Raw genomic sequence first — 13,714 nt, forward strand, 5'->3', positions numbered from 1 at the left:
AGGCGGCGGTGGCTGTCGGGCGGCCGTGCCCGCTGCCCCGCGTGCCGGCGGCGCCGCCGCGCCCCGCACCCCCGCACATGCTCACTGGGGCCGCCGCGGGAGTCTGGGCATGTGCAGAGCGGGCAGCGCCGCCGCCGCCCGCCCTCCCGCTCCCAGGTGAAGCCGCGCTAGGTGGGGCGGAGCGGGGCAGCCGGTCCCCGGCGGTGGCGGCGGCACGGCAGCAGCCGGGGCGGGATGAACAGCTCCGACGAGGAGAAGCAGCTGGAGCTCCTCACCAGCCTGAAGGACCAGGGTAAGGCAGCGCCTTCGCTTCCGGCCGCGGAGGGAGCGGCGCCCGCCTCCGGCACCGGCGCGGCTCCGCCGGCGGCACCGCGGGAGAGGCGAGGCGAGGCGAAGCGAGGCGGTGACGGCGGCGGCGGCGGCGCGGTCCGCTGAGGGGCGAGGGCTCCGCGGCCGGGACGGCGGCGCGGCCAGGCCCGGCGGGCGCGGCCTCCGCCGCGGCGCTCGGCAGGGCCGCGGGCAGCGCTCGCTGGCAGGGCGGGCGCCGCGCCCGCGGCTCCCCAGGCCCGGGCGTCGCCGGGCCGGGCCCCGCGGTTGCGTTTGTCCCTTCCCTGTCCGGGCAGGGATAGGAAGCCTTAAAAAAGGAGCTGAAACGTTTTGGCTCCTCCCCTTGTCAGTGCTCCTTCGCCTGCCCACACCTGCTCTGTGTGTTTCCTGCTGCAGCTGGGTCGGTGCTGGCATCGATGTGGGCGAGCGTGAATTTGGGTCGATGGGATGGTGATGTATTGTAGCACGTAAGCTGTGAATGCTGATAACCTAGTCGAGGCTTTGTACTGAGAAAAGGTATATAACTAACCTGGGGTATTAATCCTGCTGTCAGTGAACAGGAACGGATATTGGTGAACTTGGACACCTGTCCCCTGTGCATCCTTTAGGCATACATGCTTAAGCAGAAACACTGGCCAACTCCAAGAGGTAAAAGTCCAGTTGTCTGGTGGTCTTCTTGTGAATGCTAAATTTTATATGAAGGTCCTTTTTGTTTCTGAACTGCTTTTCAGTTTTCCTATTGTGCATTGTTGGGTGTGATGTTAGACCTTTCCAATAAATTTCCTCCATTTGCCACCTTATCAGTGTGCTGACTTCCCAGTGAGAGGTCAGGGCTAGGCTTGATATGCCATAAGCTTCTGTAAAGTCTTTGTAATGGCAGTCAAATGAAAGAAAGCATTTGTTTTGGGCTGATCTGGTTCCTCTTCTGAGTCTGTACCTGGTGCTTTTGTAGAAAAGTCCAGTGCTTCAACTTCATAGATATTTAGCTTGTTGAGTGCACAGTTCAGCTACAAAATTTAAAACAATGTAATATTTCATATTCTGCAAGAAGAGACATGAGAAGGGGCTTACATGCTCAAAAGGTACCCTGTTTCTCTAACTCTACTGGTCAGGCTGTTCCCAAGCCTGGTCTAAGTTGGTCTAACAAAGTTTCTATATTCATTCCTTGCCTAACCATTTAACAGACAACATTGAAAGAATCGGCATTACCAGCTATTTGAGTTGTAGACGTGTATCTGTAGATGCGTGTCAGAGTACCTCCTATTTCATAGCTTCATACACTGTATGCACAAAATACTAGCAGTGTGGCTGATGCTACAGCTCCTATAGCATTGTGCCTATACCCTGTGGAACCTGGGAAGGGCTCTGTTTTGAAAGGATGTGAACTTTCAGTGGGGAGTTGGAATTAATTACAGAAAAAGGGTATCGATCTGCATTAATTTCAAACTATAAATTCACTCAGTCATCTTCGCTGTGTAGCAGGAGCTTTCCTTAACCAAATTTTAGCTGAATACTTATGATTGCCTGTCTTGGCACTTCTGTATTCCTTATTCCTGGCACACTCGGCAATGTCATTTTATGGTTATCTGCTGCCCCTGCTAGATTCTGATTTTTAATGATTATAGTTATTCTAAAATTTATGATGATCGCATAGTTACGTGCTTCGATAATGCAGGACCAAAAAAAATGACACTAAAAATCTGATTTTGCTGATAGACCTTGCTACTTTACACTGATACTGTTAGCTCCAGAAGAAGAGTGGCTTGTGCCAAAATGACTAATGCTAAAGTGCCCACAATTCGTTGCTAAAATAGAAAATTTGGATTATTTTTCACAGGCATCCTAGTCTTCTTGAAATTGGTTAGGACTTTTTCATTGACTTCAGTAAAACTAGAGTTTCAGTTTTGATATCCAAAAGTCTTCTGTCCAGTAGTCATAGTATCCTTTAATATCTAATGAAGTTTATGACACTCTAGGAATTAGTTCAAGGAAAAGATACTGTAACTCAAGTACTAGCTGTCCTAGATCCACTTAAGCTGTTGAAATAGAAACTGTAACAGCCAGATTGTGTCCTATAAGGCGTTCTTATTATGTTTTTCCCCCAAATGTAGAAGTTTTAATATGATGCTATAAGACTACAAAATGTTTTCGTGATTGTATGACTTGAGGAAAAAATTGAGTGGGAAAACTTTTGAAAATACTTACTCCTCTGTATTCTTTTTTTTGTATCTGAAATAATGCAGTATTATGGTAGGACACCATAGTTAAATTATGTTAACTAACAAGTCCCAAATCCATGAACTGCTGAAAATAAAAAGTCTTAGTGGTGAAAAGGTAATGAGGTACTTAAAATTATCCTAACAATAATGATCTAAATATTGTTACTGCGGGTAAGTAAATTTGCTTCCTTTTTATGTATTTTAAGCTTGAATGTACAGTTCAGCCTCCATTGATATTGATTATAAGATAAAAGGAAGCTCTTTTAGATATTAACAACTTTCTTCAAATAGTTTTAGGATGCTCAATAAAGAACAAGAAGCATGTAAGAAGAGGAAAAAACCCTTGCTTGTAATCTTTTTTTCTTCTTTACTGTTTCCAGTGTAGGTAATAGTATTACCTAGAAAGAAAATGTAGTTGATGGAAGGATCTGCTCACTCTGAATGTAAGGGGTAACAGGCATTCATACTGTTCAGGAGTCTTAGTTATTATTGTATTCAAGGTGATGTAAAATTTCAGGTTACTGTAATATTTAATGACTGTAGTTAAATTTTGAAAAATCTCCCATTGATTTGAAGGAGTTTCAGAGAATTTTCAGTAGACCTTGTTTGGTTCCTCTTTCAGGATGTATTTTTCTAGTCTTGAGAAGCTTACCTGACACATAACAGCCATTAACTGAACTGGCCTGGAGAGGATGTGAAAGATAAAGCGGAAGGCAGAAGTGTACATGGTTAATTGTTGTAATGTTTCAACTGCTGCTTGTACTTTTCCTGAACGAGGTCAGTAGATTGAATCTGAGGCAGGTATTTCACTGCTACTCACACAATTCTCATTGACAACTGTGACACTGACTGGTGTCTGGACAAATTTACTTGGCTGTTTGACATAGCTCTGAATGGCGACAAGGACACCGAAACTGTCTATGTGCATGATACACTTATCTTTCACTCATGCTGAATTTTCCAAGTCCTGTGTATTACACTTAGATACCTGATACTGATCATTCTCTGGCTTACTCTGTTACCAAGTTTAAGTTGAGTATCATGAGGAAATGTGATATCTGTATGGATGATGTTTAGGATTTAAAGTATCATTTGGGCTTAGTCCTGTAAATAACTTTCTGAAATAAATTGCTGAGATAAACTACTCTAAATTTTAGTATTATCTAAATGTACTTTAAGTGGTATTTCCAGCAAGTCACCATTTCCATTCAACTGATCCTTGTAATTCCTACAGCTATGACTTAAATTTGAAACAAAATCACATGTGCAAAACTTTGCATTGTAAATGGTTTGTTGTAGAACCTGAGGAACCATAGAAAACCAGAATAACCATTGCATCAAAGCAGAGACTAATACCTGCTTGGAAGACTGGCTTTGTTTATCTGTGGTTTTATTGGTAGTGCAGGTACTTTGTCATTTAAGATAAAGAATTGCCTTCAGCCATCACCACATCTTTGTACGGTTGTGAACAGTAGTCAACAACCACAATATCTGGAGTTATAAACTAGATAAACCTACATTTCAACTACCATTGTCAAATTTCTGATTGCTTTCCTGAATTACAGTAGTTAACTATTGTTACTTACAGATATACTAATCCTGTTTATATTGCCTAGATTTTCTTCAGTGGTTTTAATGATCTTATCTTACTACTTTTGTTGGTGTTACATGGTGAAGTATGATGATTTCCAGTCCCTAGTCCCAAACGTTGTGCCTCTGTGTGATTTTTTTTTTTGATCTGTTCAGTCTGTTTATAAAACATGCCAAAAACTTTGAATGTGGGAATACTGTGCATCTTCAGAAGAACAGACTACAAGTCTGGCAGAAGTATCTCAGAGTAGTACCTTTTAAACATATTGACAAGTTCTTGATGTGACTTGACAAAGGTTTTCTTCTCTGGGGCAGAGAGGTAATTTTTATGGCCAGAGCAGTATCTTTGTTCAGGATAGGTTCAGGGGGTTATGTTCCCTCTGTAGTCATCTGTTCTGTAGTTTTTCTCCATGCACCTGTGTGTGGGTCTTGGCAGTAGTCATCGTTCCCCAGCAGAACCCATCCCGCTTGAATGAATTCTTCATTTATTAGAATTTAAAACTGTTCTCCCACCTTACTTTCATATGTTCAATCATATCTGTTTCTCAAACTTCTAAAGGCAAATATTTTGGTATAAGCTTAACAGTTAGACTTTATCAGGTAGCGGTATGTTTAATTTTGTTTTACAGTTTCCAGTAAGCTAGGAGATGGCAGGATGCAAGTTTTGAATTGTACAGGAAAAATCCTTTTTGTGCCCTTTTACAGATCTGATTAAAATTGATCTCTTATTCATGTATTTGTTTCCAATTCAGTAAATAAGCACAAAAAATCATAACTGTAGATTTCATGTTTTAAGTCTGGAACATTTACTTCCCCATAGTATTTCTGTATTAGTTATAAGTAAGTGTGTGTTAAGTAGGTTCTATCTCATATTCAGACTCCTCTACACAAGACTGCTTGAATATGCATATAAGTACTTAGGCATCTAATATTAATGGGTGGCCTGAATAGTGCTCTGTGTAGTATAGCTTGTTCTGACATATTATCTAATGTCACTATTCAGCATGTGGGAGCCAGTGGTAGTGATTTAATTTCTGCAGGTGAAAGGGGAAGGAGGAAAGACCATCACTGTTATGTAGTGATGGTGTCATACAGTATTGTATTGATAGGATTCCAAATCAAGACACTTGAGCATGTCACATACGTCTTTTGTTATGAAACCCAGCAGTATCCATTTTGATGTTCTTTATTGCCTGTAGTCACCTGGAATTACTTCTCACTTTGATCCCTTTTCAAAAGGAGGGTATGAAGGGATTTGAAAAAGGCAACTTAATTCTGTGGATCCTCAGATCCACAGAGAAGAGATCAGATTCTCCTGTTCTGATGGTATTTGGATTGAGGACTTCTGTATCTCTGTGCTAATATTTCTTTCAACTTCTATCACTGTAAAGCAAAGCAGGATTTAAGCCTGTATTTTCTGTTCACTGTCTTAAACATGATCACTTACCCTGAAGTCTAAGGTAACTCTTTTTTTTTTTTTTTTTTTTTTTTTTTTTTTTTTTTTTCCTTGCAGTATTAGTGTTCATGCAGCCAGAACTGTCTGCTTCTTCCAGGGTATGGCCACACATATACACACATTCACCTTTACACAAACCAATAATGGAGAAGTTCCTCAGCTTCATTTCTCTTTTGTGGAGGTCTAGGAGATACATAAATACTGTCCAAACACCAGTTTGAATTTTGTATGTGACTAGTGCTACCAATGTCATACCTCATGCTACTGAAATAGAGACTGCATGGGGTGAGTGGAAAGGATTTCTGAGCCTAAAATTGGGAGCAAGAGAAAAATTGACCCTGTTTAATCTTTCGTTTGTACTCTTAACAGCAATTCATAGGTCTTGTCCAATCTTTTCTTATAGGAAAATTGTTGCTGTTTGAGACATGCTTTGTGCAACAGACTCAGCCAGATTCTTCATTTTCCAGGTATACTGTGATCAGGAATGCAGCAGTAGCAATCCCTTTAGAACTTCTAGTGTAGTCTTGCTGTAGGGTATAAGTCTCTATCTAATGATATACCTGGCAAAAGGGCAGATAATACTTCCACCAGCAAAAAATGACATCGTTAAGATAGCTTATTTCATCTGGGGATGAAAAGCTAATAATAATTAGCAAGAGCTTTTTGGGTTTTTTTGTTGTTTTTGTTTTTTGTACTTAAGCTTTGTCTTGTGCCTGTACCAACAAAGACTTGCCTCTCTACAATGAAAGAAAGAAAGGAAGAATGACATTTGCTTTCCTTGACAGATGTACTAACTTTTTGATTGAATAAGGAGGGTTGAAATGCTGATGTGGAATCCTTAGTTGATCTGGCACGGAAAGGCTTTCAACCTACTTGAAGGCCACTCTGGTTCACGATATAAATACTAAAATGTGTGAACGTAGCGTTATTATTATTATTTTTTTACATGCGGCTTTAGCAAAGGGTTTCAAGAAACATTTTTATAAAAAGCGTAGAGTCTCTCCAGCTCACTCTGTATAAATGAAGGTGTCTTCTTCTGTTCGTTCTGAATTGTAGTCATTATGTATTTGCATCCTTATGACTTTGTTTTACTAATGAGTGCTTTTTACCATAACAACTATCTAATATATAAAACAGCTAACTGTTAGCAATTTCAGGAGAGACAGGTTCTTAAGAAAAAATCAAAGGACTAATATATAATTAAAGGATCTGCTGTATACAAAGTTATCTGCTGAATTTAATACAGATGAAGCTCATCAGTACGTGTTTATGGAACAGTCCATTCTGGTCAACTGAGCTGTGGAATAAGTGAATAGTTCTTGAGTGAGCAAGGTCGTGTTATGAAGGAACATGCTGTGCTTGCTTCTGCTGGTTGTTTTGATGCTTGGCTATTTTGAAATAAGAATAAGGTACTCTAGGAATGTGCTTTGGGTGGGTTAAGGGCTCTCAGCTCAGTATTTTCTGCTCTCTTTTCCATTTCCAACTTTTTTCTCAAGTCTTGAATTGGAATTGCAATATTGTTGTCAGTCTGCATGGAGATAGCTTAAAATGAAAAATGTTGTTTGTATCCTGCTAAATTACTTTCTTTAATATCACTGCATGTCAAGAATTATTCTAATGATTTCCATAAACCTCAGTGTCAGACAGTGGGAATACCCAAGCAATATCTGATACACATTACATATTATAACTCCTCATGATTCACATACTCTGAAGGCTATTGGTTGCAAAATGGGCATTTAACCATCAATAGATGTTAAACTGGTTCTTTGAGCAAACAATGTATGGCTATTCTAGAATTATAGTAGCACCTTTAGTAAAACATCTTCACTTGTTTGTTTTGCTAATCACTAATATTAATTTATTAGGAAGAGGAACCCTAATCTTTATTCTAGGAGAATTTATTACAGCATAGTCTAAATGAGTGAAGATGAGACTAAGAAGTTTTGAGATGCTCAGGTGCCATACTCATGTATATTGTGAGAGCATTCATAGTTAAAACAGAAAAAAAATAGTCTAGCCCTCAGACAAAGTTTAAGCAGGTCTTAGTAAAACAGGATTGATGGCTTGTCTATTCATGGAAAAGAATTAATGATGCCTTCTAATCTACCAAAGAGAATTTTAAGATTTAATAATCTGTATGAGACTTGGACTATTTAAATTGCTTCCAGTTGCTGCTGGTATTAATTGTCCTAAGACAGTTTTAGAGTAAAGAAATAATCTTCACTTTTACACAATTTAGTATTTTACTGAAGATTATGGACTCTTGATTTTTTTTTTTTGAAGTAGTCTTACAACTTCATAGTATATAACACTTGAAGAACTTTGTATAAAAACTCCGTAATAGAAAAATCCTAGTACTCAAAAAAGAAAAAAAAAAATTCCAGTCACCTTTCATAACTTCTAAGTCAGCAGAAAATGTTAGTCTCTTTTTTTGTTAACAGACCTGACAAAGAGAACAGTTTCACAGTTGGAATAGGTTTAAAAAATCCATACCCTAAAATCCAGTTGATAGGATCTATATGTATGCATCATCTAGACGTTGCTATCCATGAAGAAAGATCTTAAAATAAAACATCAGATCTCTGATATGTACTGCCTGTGTTCAGGGAAAATGTAATAGCTTCTTAATGATGGTAAGAGGATGGGCACACTGAAAAGATGCTGAGGAAAGCGGCAGTGAGGTTTCAGCATGAAGGAGCTGATGATTCTGTGTTTTCATTCCATGACACCTTTGCCATGGGCTATCCTATGAAATAGAAGAGGAGAGGGCTACCTTGAACATACAGTTTAATTGCCATTAACATAAAGGGGAGCAACTACTGTGGACTGCTGGAGTGTTGTGTAAGTTCATATTCTGGCTTTTTTTGTGGTAACTTGTTCTTGTGTCCGTGCCTTAAGGGCTTATGACTTTGGAGGTGTTGGTTGGTGGAGCAGGTGGAGAGAGCTGTCAAGGGTGGGACAAATGAAATTCCACATTTACATTCTTAGTCATTTATACAGCATTGAATAGCAAGTTTAAGTTTGCTTTAAAAAAAACCAAACAAATGCTAGCAGTTTTCAAGTCTGAAGAAGCTGTTTCTGTTGATATAACTCTCACTTCTTTCTTGCATCTTGAGGCTGACTTCTAGAAATCTTCCTTTGTTTTCCTAAAGGGAACACAGAAATAGCTTAGAAGTAGAGCAGTGGGCAAGGGGCATATCTTATGTTCTTGTGCAGGGAATTTGTTGTTTCACTTTGTGTACCCTTCTTGGAGCAAGTACATTAACCTGGTTTCATTCCTCTTCATTGACCTGTTTCCCCCCCCCCCCCCCAACCTTCTTCTTCCCTCTATTGCAGCCATATTTGATAGTGGGTAAGGGGTAATGAAGATACTAAGTTCCTCTAAATTTTGTGAAAAATGTTGTATGAGGAAAAGAGGACTCCACAAATTATTGTCTCCAGTATGGAAAAGACAACAGAGCAGTCTCACCTGTTACTTGTCTTTTTTGATTTTCCAGATACCTGGTCAACATACCTGTAACTCTCAAGCTGTGGCACATACTGCCTGTTACACAGGCTGTAGTTCGCAAATATGGGAGGGGTCTGCAAGATGAGTAGGGGTTTCATAGGTGGGTAAAGTGAACTGACAACAAGGTGAAGAGAGGTGCTTGGCGGACTTTGGTTTCACTGATGCAATCACTGGTCATTCCACTGGTCATTCCACTGCTTAGAAAGCCTCTAAAGCTTAGAAAGAGTGTTTTTTTTTCTTTTTTTTTTTCCTTTTTTTTTCTTCTGTTTAAATTGTCAGGGCTTTCTATGACTTTACATATGGCTTGTTGTTTTTTCTTCCGTAACTTTATTTTACTCCCCCCCACCCCAAAAGCACTGAAACTTTGTGGCTTCCACGACTTAGAACAGAAGTAGGAGTTTATTGCAGAAATTTGAGGTCTATTTGCTTGCTTAGCATCTACTAACATTCTGATTGCAGTCTCTTAGCTGCTGATAACAGCTGGTGATTTCTAGGCTTGACCTAGAAAGAGAAACTGAGGAATGCTAGTATAGTCAGTAGGATGTTACCAATTCCCCAGTGCTCCCCTATGTTTAGAGGTTCTAGTCTAGGAACTAAAACTGCACTCTGTATCCCAGACATCCTATATAATCATAAGCAAGTCAATTAACCTCTTAGAGATGCAGAACTGAGGCACTAACATGGGCCAGCTTTGGAAAAGAAGAATTATAATAATTTGAGGAAGGATTTTGTGTGTGTATGGTTTAATCTCTGAGGTATTTCTGTGCTGATGATGGAATCATACATCTTGCATGCTTAAGGTAGGCAGAACAGTGATGTGGATCCAGCTTTCAGGGGTGAGTTGAATTAGTGTTACTTCTGTAATTTTTGAGACTCTATGGGAGAGGAAAAGAGGGATGTTTGTTGTGGGATATCACAGTAGTGGAAAGTGTAACTTTATTTGTAAGAGCTGTTTGAAACTACTCTGATATTTAATGCTCCAGTATACCTAGCAAGAAGTAATAGGTTTTCAGGTGGCTAATTTACCTGACTGTACATGTTCATGCTTGCAGATACAGGGTAAGACATGTTAGGTTAAGATGAAACCTCAACAGAAGAGATCCTGTCAGCTGAAAGCTATGATAATATCTCTGTGATCTTCACTTATGGTAAATTCAAAATAGAACATATTATGGTAACTCAGCTATGTCTAAATCTTTAAGATGGTAATCCCAGTTTTACCTGGTTTTAGCAAAAGAATATACTCAAACCCTTTGTCCAATTTTAAATATATCTACTTAAAATAACAACTATATTCTAATGTAGCTTTTTGTATGCGAACAATAAAAAATGGAGTGATAAACAGGGGCTGGAATAAGATGTAGACTACTGTCTACAGACATCTAGTTTTATTCTTGCAGTATGCATCTTAAGGACTGCACAATGTTCCTTTCTGGCAATCTACTTGTTTCTCTAGTACTTGGAAATATGTTCAGTTTCTTTAGAATAATAATTAAAATTTATATGGCCTTGAAGGCTAAACGGTCCATATGGAGCACATAGAAAGAAAAATAGAACTGGAGGAGGCATGGCAATGAAGGCATGTTCCTAAGAGAGTGTTTAAAAAAAAAAAAAAAAAGATAAAAAAGATTTATAAAGGGCACATGAAAATGCACAGTGAAGTGGAAGCTTACCTGGTAACAAGTTGACTGTTTTTACTTACTCATTCACAAATACGAAATAATGAACCTCCAGAATCCTCAGTGTGATCCCCTGATCCACAGCTGAATTCATGTGCGATCTTGGGCAAATCATACAGTCTTTTCATATCTCCATGGAGTATAAAGAAAAACTCTTGTGCAACTGTTGTTTGAGGAAAGCGTTAAAGTCATTTAAGATGCTCAGCTACTCTGGAGATACGAATGTGTAACACTATTGTATTCGCTGTACTTTCTGGCATTGATCTGTAACCTGAGTCAGTGTGGGTTTAAAATGGTGACTGTAAGCCAGTAAATTCACCTTGTAATTTTTCAGCTCAATCAATAAGATTGTTTAACTCTCTATTGATGAAAAATTGATTGTTTTGGGAGCCACCATCTTTTTCAGACACTTTTCAATTACTTCAATTCTAAAAGGATATCCAGTTCATCCATAAGCTATTAATGAAGTTTATGACCCATGTTATTTAAGTCTGTCTACATAGCCAGAAGAACTATAAAATGGATGAAATGAGAACTAATTTGGGTAATGAGTATATGCAATATTAACACTTTTTTGGATTTTTTTTTTAATAGCTATTGGTGAATATGAAGAGCTTAGAGCAGAAAATAAGAAGACGAAAGAGGAGGTTTGTATTTAATTATTATTTCTTTTAATACCTAAAGTACTAAATATCCGAATACCATATTGGTTACAGGAGTTTGTTTTTAAAAGCTCAAAGTTCATATATGAGAACATTGTTTGTAATACATATAGCTGCAAATGATACTTAAGGAGCAAGAAGTGTAACTCGCAGCAGCTATTCCACCTATCCTACTCTAAAAAGTTAGTGTAAATATGCTTGTGTTTTTATGTGATAGTAGCTGTAGCCAGTTTGCAGATGGTTGCAATGTCAGCATACTCAAATGTTTAGGTCTTCTTAAGAAGACTTGCTTCGCTTGGGTCTAAACCTTGTTTTATTGTAACTTGTTTTGCCTAATTAAACTTATTATTGTTTTTTTAAAAAAAAGCAAGCCACCCTACCCCTCTGAAAATTCTGTATGTAGGAATATGATTTCTAAAGGTATTTGAAGTTGCCCTTGCCCTCACCTGCTCCCTCTCCCCACAAACTTTTCAGGGCACCTACCTGGTCTTCTGAAGTAAGTATAAAGCTTATGATGAGAGTGTCCCACTGCAGCTAGATTGCTTGAATATAGTGCTATCTCTTAATTATGAAGGGATATTTGTTTACTTTGTGAACTTAAACATATGAAACAGAAGCCCTAAATATGATTCCAGTTGCAGGTTTGATGCTGTGTTAATACATATGCATTGTAGTTGAGCAAAGCTGTATTGGGGAGTAAAGATGCATGGGAATCTGTGCCTCAGGTAGTGGACCCTTTTCAAGAAATGATAAAATTATAGAGCTTCTTGCTGTTAAGCAAAGGTAAATGACTTGCAGACATTTTAATGCAAGGACAATCTCACAGCTGATCAGTGAGAGTAACTACTGAGAAATTTGGATGTAAGGCAAAGTATTTGGCTATGGTAGAAGGACTGGTGAGATTAAAAAAAGGAAAAAAAAAATCAAAAGCTGAAGCTCCTTAAATAACAGCCTAATTCAAATACAAAAATCCCCATTCATTTAGACTTATGAAATAAGCTAGTTGAAAGTGATTGAGAGGCTAAAGCCCATCGGTGTTTATCTGAAACATTGCTCAGAAGAAAAGAAGTGTGCGCTTGGAAAGATGTCTTGTAGCATAAAGCGCATTCTCAGCCTATCACATCCTTTTGTGAAAATGCGAAAAGATTCTGTGCAACTTGAAAAGAGGTTTTGAATACATGGACGTAAATTCATACATTACTGTAGGCTGTGTTTCTGGATGTCCAGAGGTACTAGGGTAAGAAATACTAATCATTTTCTAAATTGTCTAGTATAATTATGATAAGCAGTCTTTGTAGTAGTGAAATTAAGCATGTTCAGTAATGCAACTCTTTTTTGCCCCGGCGAACCCCCCATGGTCTCTCGTTCATTGAAAATACCTGCCCTCTGAGATGAAGCCAAAAAGAACAGAGCTCTGTGTTGAGAGAGATTTTGTAGCAGCATTGCGTTGTGTAAATCCCCGTCAATGTGCAAAATGTTTTTAGCAGATACCTGCCAAAAGAAACTGTGGGCAGTAGAAACCTCTTATCAGTTCTAGACACTGAGGAGGGCAGTGGGAGCAGTGCTACTCTGTATTGTAAACAAAGAAAATTCCCCGTTCTCCAGTATCGGTGGGCTAAAGATGCAGGGTACATGTTAATTTCCCAATCCCTATTAGCTGCCAAGGAATGTGGATTTAGTTTTGCTTTTAGTGAAGTCATTTGTGAAAGGCCACCTTTAGTCTAGGTGTTTTAAATGTTGCAATTCAAGATTCAAATGGAAAGACCATGTCCTTGACTACTTTCTCATTATTAAAGCAAGCTTGAAGCTTTTCATATTAAATTTCAGCAGACTTATGCATATTTCAGCTGAGCTGAGCATATTCTGCTTCACTCCCTCCTACCAACTGACCTTGTCTTTTCTACAGCGCTTGTTTCTGCATTCCTGTCCTATGCTCTTGTTCTGCTGTCCTGCACCAGAACCGCAGATATCCTAGGAAATCTGTCCTACTTTTACAGTAGGAAGACTGTGGTAATTCATTTCCTAGTGCTCAGAAAAAAGGAGGTTCAAACTGGGTTAAATCAAGGATCCATCTAGCCCAGTATCCTGCCACCAGCAGCAGAGATAAGACCATATATATTACATCCCTGGAGTTCACATCTGGTCTCCAACCTGTTTGTAGCCCAGGGACTTCCTGAATTATATATTGTTTTTCTATGTTTTACTTTCAGTAATTTCTCTTCCTTGAATTTGTCCAATTTCTCCTTGAGCCTTTATGATTGTTAGTTTCC

At 39.0% G+C, this 13,714-nt stretch overlaps 1 protein-coding gene across 1 annotated transcript in view; it reads left to right on the plus strand.

The window, feature by feature from the left end:
- Nucleotides 1-270: 270 nt before the first annotated feature.
- SHTN1 (shootin 1) overlaps nucleotides 271-13,714 on the plus strand; it is a 66,006-nt gene continuing 52,562 nt past the window's right edge. The window contains 2 exon segments of the mRNA XM_062580089.1: nucleotides 271-292; nucleotides 11,377-11,429. The gene's annotated coding sequence lies outside the window, so the exon portion shown is untranslated.

The sequence above is a fragment of the Rhea pennata genome, chromosome 7, assembly GCF_028389875.1.
Source record: "Rhea pennata isolate bPtePen1 chromosome 7, bPtePen1.pri, whole genome shotgun sequence".
Lineage (NCBI taxonomy): Eukaryota > Metazoa > Chordata > Aves > Rheiformes > Rheidae > Rhea > Rhea pennata.